The sequence below is a fragment of the Drosophila obscura genome, unplaced genomic scaffold (genome assembly GCF_018151105.1).
Source record: "Drosophila obscura isolate BZ-5 IFL unplaced genomic scaffold, ASM1815110v1 contig_150, whole genome shotgun sequence".
NCBI classification, from domain to species: domain Eukaryota; kingdom Metazoa; phylum Arthropoda; class Insecta; order Diptera; family Drosophilidae; genus Drosophila; species Drosophila obscura.
In genome coordinates this window covers 6,851,911-6,857,910 of record NW_024542736.1, presented here as the reverse complement: position 1 = coordinate 6,857,910, position 6,000 = coordinate 6,851,911, and positions in this window count along the sequence as shown.

Genomic DNA, 6,000 nt, shown 5'->3' with positions numbered 1-6,000 from the left:
TTATGGAATTCAGAAATTGATTTCCTTCACCATTTGTAGGGCAAAACTGTTGCACAGAGAGCAAGAGAGAGACAGAGAGGGAGAGAGAGCAGGAGCAGTGAGCAGGGATAGGAAGTTCTCCAATCAAATGGGGGGGGGACGCATCTATCAGGAGCTCCTTAAGCATGACAGGCAGGCAGACAGATACTCCGACAGCTGTGCGGCAGCCCAGCAGATGAGCAGATATAGATAGAGATATCGATTTAATCATTAGTGGTTTGCTGGCCAAGCCGCTCCCGCGCCTCCACTCAAGTGAGCATTTTGTGGCGGCACCGAAATGAATTTCCATTTTTATTGCACACCACTCACACACACTCGAGATGAAGCCAGATGACAATACCAGTTCCCACTCCCAGTCACCCCCCCCAGTCCACCAGTCCCACACTCCCAGCTAGGCCCCATTTCCAGCTGGGATAATTGTGCCAGAACCACGACCTCATTCTGCTTGGCCAGAGAGAGAGAGGCCCTGCTGCCCCTTACTTAGAAATGTGATTATGTTAGTTCAGCATAAATAATGTGATTCGATTCCCCCTATTTTGGCCATAACGATGGCCTGGACTGCTTTGGTTGCCATTTCGCGGTCCTCGTTTGTTGGCCATCAAACAGTCGTTGCGTGTCTGCCTGCTAATTATTATTTAATATTACCAAATAGCACAAATTTTCATATGCAAATCAGTTCGTACATGTTTCTCGTTTTGGGGTAAAAGCAATGCATTTATTTTGGCATCAATTTTCGGTTGGAATTAGTTTGCGCTGGAACTTTGTCAATTCAATTAGAGATAGATTTGATTTTTCGGACACTCGGATAATGGAAAAATAATGCAAAATTTTTGATCCATTTTGAAAGTACTTTTGTTTTGACAGGAATATAAGTGATTAATCATTTAATCTATTCGACGATTTTAGATCTTGGCAACTTCATTCGATATCCAATTATTTTTGTATCGCTGATTTTTTGTGGCTCTAATCTTTTAACAAGTAGTTTAACCATCTTACATTTTATACTTAAACATTTTTAACTGCATAAATTATAAAATTTAAATAGCTGAAGTAGCTCTTTAAATTATAAATTGAGCGAATTTATTCTATACCCATTCAGAGAATATTTAATGACTAAATAGATAACTAAATAGAAACTATCTGAATCTCAGACTTTTAGTATGCTTAAAGCTATGGAAAAAGTTGTCTTTAAAGTTTACAATTAACTCTCTCCATTCATCTTGCACCAGAGGTAGGAGTTGTACAATATATGTCTATATTTCTGATTGAATTCAGTTTGTTCTAGTTTTGTTTCACTTTCCTTTTATTCGCATTGAATTTTGCAAACTTTTTTACCAGTTGGATTTTTGCTGGTTTTTCCTTTGAACCGCGAACATTCATCAAATTTGCAGTGCTGGTAAATTTATTTGCTGGCTAAACGACTTTTTAAAGATCCGTCGACGGTTTGGCGTGTGTATTTTTAAGCTGACATGGATTTATGACGTCTCTCTCCGATGCCGATGCCACTGCCAGTCCCCATAAATGGTGGCCCTGTGCTCGGTGACATTCAAAGATTGATGCTTCCCGCATCCGCAAGTAATCTCCTAAATTGTGTGCATATTTGTTTAGCCAGGCAACAAGTCAACGAATTTTCCATCCACCTTGCCACCCCTGACATTCCTCCCTGGAGATACATACTCGTACGTACATATGTATGTGTGTTAAAAGGGTTTGCATGCACTTTGTGGCTGCCTTTGTGCTTGTTTAATCGCTCGTACTGGCCTCTCGAGGCATGCAACTGGTTGGTGGAGTGGGCCTGGGCCATACTTTGGATTTCTATGAAATTAATTGATTGAAGGAAGTGGAAGTGGAAGTGGTCCCTGTCCCTCAACGCATATGCTGCCCGACAGTCTGACATTCTGCCAGTATATTCCTTCAGATTCTTTTTGGGGCATTTTTGGGGCTTTTGTTTGCTCAGACATTTTGATTTATGAGTTTGCATTGGGAGCCCAACGGAAGCAAGGACGATGGGGCACACACACACACACCCACACACTCACCAAGAAATTGAAATTTCACAAAAACTTTTCGGGCCATAAAAGCCGACAAACAACAGAAAATAAAAAAAAGAGAGAGAGAGAAAAAAAAAAGAAAACTCATTGTATCGCGGCAGGTCCTTGGTAATGACAACCCTGGCGGGCATAAAAACTTTCTGCATGCCTGTATCCATATACACATCCGGCCTCACTGTGTGCTGTGTGGCTGAGATCTAAAATTGTTTCTTGGGAACAATTTGATGCATGCAGCAGAGCGCACAAAGTGCCAGGAGGTTTCGCTAATGAGGCCACGGGGGAGGGAGGAGTAGGAGGCCCAGACCAGATCAGACCAGGACTAGATGTACCAAGATGTTCAGATGGCCAAAACAATTCTGGTTATTAAAACTTAAAACGTTCTCAGATGATGAATCGAGTCAGATGATTGATGTGCTTAAAAAAAAGCTAGAATGGGCTTAGATTTATGAGATTTCAAGGTAATGTCTAAGAAGTCATTTATCATGGATTCCTCAACAAGCAGCTGGATAAATCAATTGGTCACATATGTGTGGAAAACAAATTTACACGTTCTGACACTTGTAATTTTCATTAATAAAACGAACTGTCTCTTGATTTTAAATTATTGTATATTATGTTAAATGATTTTTTGTTGCGTCCAGACGTGTCAGAGCATTATAATTCGTATGACTGCTTTGCCTTCGATCTTAGCAGCTCCTCCCCGTACCTGTAGTTTTAGTTTTCCAAATTATTGATCTTATATTCGCATACGAGTGTTTTGTGCAAACCTCATCAGAAATAATATTTGGCACTTTCGTTAGGAGCCACACAACACGTGCCATCTGTCATCATCTCAGGCCGGTGGAAAACCTCAACGAATGGAGGACTTGTGTGCATTTGTGGCTTCTTTCACTCAATATTTGCTCATCAAACACAGTGCAAACAATTTCGGGGCACACATCCACATCGGGCCTGGATGGTACATCTTGATCATACTTACTCATAAAATGGCAAATCATAACGTAGCAGAGCACAGCAGAGCAGGGCAGACTGGAACCTTTGACCTTCTGTGTGAAATGAGCCCAAAATGGCAGCTGGCCACGCTTCGGCAGTTTCACACTAATGCTCACAAAGCAAAACACCCACACAAATACACCCCGCCACACCGCACCGCACCGCAACACATCCACACACCCACGCATACACTTGCATGCACAAATATTTGCCCACGTTAATGACTCGCTTGATGGCCTCAGCCTCAGCGTCAGCATCAGCCTCCGACTGAGACACGTCCAACAACATAGTCGCTCTCGCTGTTGGGTTGCTGTTCCCACAACAGCCGCAATAAGACAGTCGTCTGGTTAGCCAACAGCAGCAGAACCGAACACTGGCACTGGGTGCTGTGGAAATTTTGCATAACATTGACCTCATTCATTTAATACAAATTATGGCAGAGCATCTGCAGGCGCGCCTCGCTCTAATAGAGAACAGACACGGGCACGGACACGGGCACAGCTATGGACACCGAAACGGACACGTAATTTTCTTTGTGGCTGCCCTCCCGCTCATAATTATGCTAATGTAGACTGGCCACCAGCTGAAATGAGCAAATATAGACACGAATCAATGGCGATTGCACTCCCACTTGCTGCTGTCTTCAGTCCCATGCACTCGGAGAAATCCAACTACGCTCCCACTGCGGTTCAATGTAGAATGTAATCTTCATTATTGCATCCCTTGAGTTACACAGGATTTTCTATCCATCTGTACATGATTCAGTTCAGTATCCATCCTATACCTCAATTCCCCATCTATCTAAGCCTCATTCTTTCTGGAACTTTCTGTAACTTATCCTCTTAGCTCCGTGAGTTTCTCTCAGTGAAGCTGTGTGGTCAGTACTAGCCAAGCAGCATTGGCGAATTCGGAGCTGAGGCTGGAGCAAACCCTGCCGAACAGACACGGACTCTGCTCGTCATTTAATTAAACGTTGCACACAGCAGCAAATTGCCTCAATGCCGGAAATTGTTTAAGCGCCTGCCGGCAGTGGTGGACAGACGAACAGGGATAAACAAATCGAGCGAAACTGAGTTTGAGGCTGAGACTGAAAGCAACAGTTTAACCTGTCGCTCTATAAGCCACACCACACCACCATTCTCAATCCACAGTGCAGCCCAGTCCAGTCCAGTACAGCCCAGCCCAGTCCCCAGCGAGTTGCCCTTAATCGCCATTTAAGCTTTGTGGCGCAACAATTGTTGAAGCGTAATTAATGCGATTTGGTTATGTTTCCATCGATTGCGGGCCAAACATGTCCTGCCTGGTTGTGGCAGTGGACAGGAGAAGCTTTAGCAGGAGCAGGGAGCAGGAGCAGGATCTGCAGCCTGTCTGTTCTGGCCATTCTCGTTGTTGCTGGCATGGGGACCATTAACGGCTTGGCTGGTTGGCTTTTCAGCTGAACTAATGCATAGCCGTTCTGCGAGAAAATGTCTGCCATCATAAAGACTTTAATGGCGTCCGACTCTTATTTTCGCTAAACGTTCTCCATCGTTACATATATTTTTTTGCACTTTATAGCGAGAAACTTTAAATTTAAATGGCTTCCGCTGATGCAGCAATACGTTAAAAATGAACACAAAACATTGGGTCTTTCGCCACATTGAATATAATTGCAATTTTAATTGATGTAAAAAATTGTTATTTGCATTTGCATCTGCCATTCTTTTGCAGTAATAATTGCAAACAAAACTGTTAGGAATTATATTTCAATGTCTAAAATTACATTATGTTTACACGCTAATAGGTTTTGTACGCTCATTAAGAGCAACTCAATACTCGTATGTATCAAACGAAACATTAAATACATATTTGTAGTATTCTATTCCGCATTCTATCCCGCATTCTATGTAATGGACATGGGGAGTATTTCAGCTGAATTTCACAAACCCCTTTACAGTTCTGGGTACTCCTGTGGTACTCCTTAAATTTCCATTGGCATTGGAATGGAATTTCCATTCCATTTCCACTTATCTGATGTGAAAATTTAGCAACGTTGACACCATAAAAATATTTTATTGCTGACACTTTCAATAGATCAACATTTTAGCTTAACTTTTAGCCAGGGAATATTTTTGCTGAAACTGCTAGGCAATTTCCTTATGTGAAATGGTTTCATAGAACAGAAATGCACTCCTGGGAATACAATTTGGCAATTAATTTTAGTTAAATAACGTTTTAATCAATACTTTAGAGATGGGATTACTCAGCTAACCACAAGTAAGCTAGCACATACATACATACATATGTATAGTTAATTAATAAAAAACTAATATTACCTAAATTAATTTAGATACCTAACGAAGTTTTCTGGTTCTGTTTAATGTTTTCCTTGCAAGCCTCAGCCAGAAGAGGTCTTCATTGACCTTACATTCATTCTTTTATCTAGCTAATGGATGGCAGAATCTAATTAAGAAAAACACACTGTGTCCATTATCTAGTTTAATCTTAAAAATCCAGTGAATTACATTTGATTTTAAGTGCCACTGCCACTGCCACGGCCCCTCATGAAGTTCATGAATAAAATAACCAGCCTGCCCTTAAAAACAATAAGAATAATTGTCAACGAGTTAACCCGCCCATAAAGCCCTCTCGTACTTCCCCTCCCAGCGCCAGGCACATCTGCTCATTTGTGTGCACTTTGACCTACTTCTGCTGCCGCTGTTGTTGTTGGTGGCTTTGCTTTTAGTGGTGTTGGGATTTTTCTTTTTATTTTAAATAAATCATACGACCCATGGGCCACACAAAAACCGCTTCACAAACATACTGGCATACACACTGAGACTGAGACATATGTGCAGGACATGAGGAGGAGGTTCCCTCGACCTGCCTTGTCGTGATATAGCGCATCGTCCTGCCCGTATGCAGTGGGCTGCTCTGG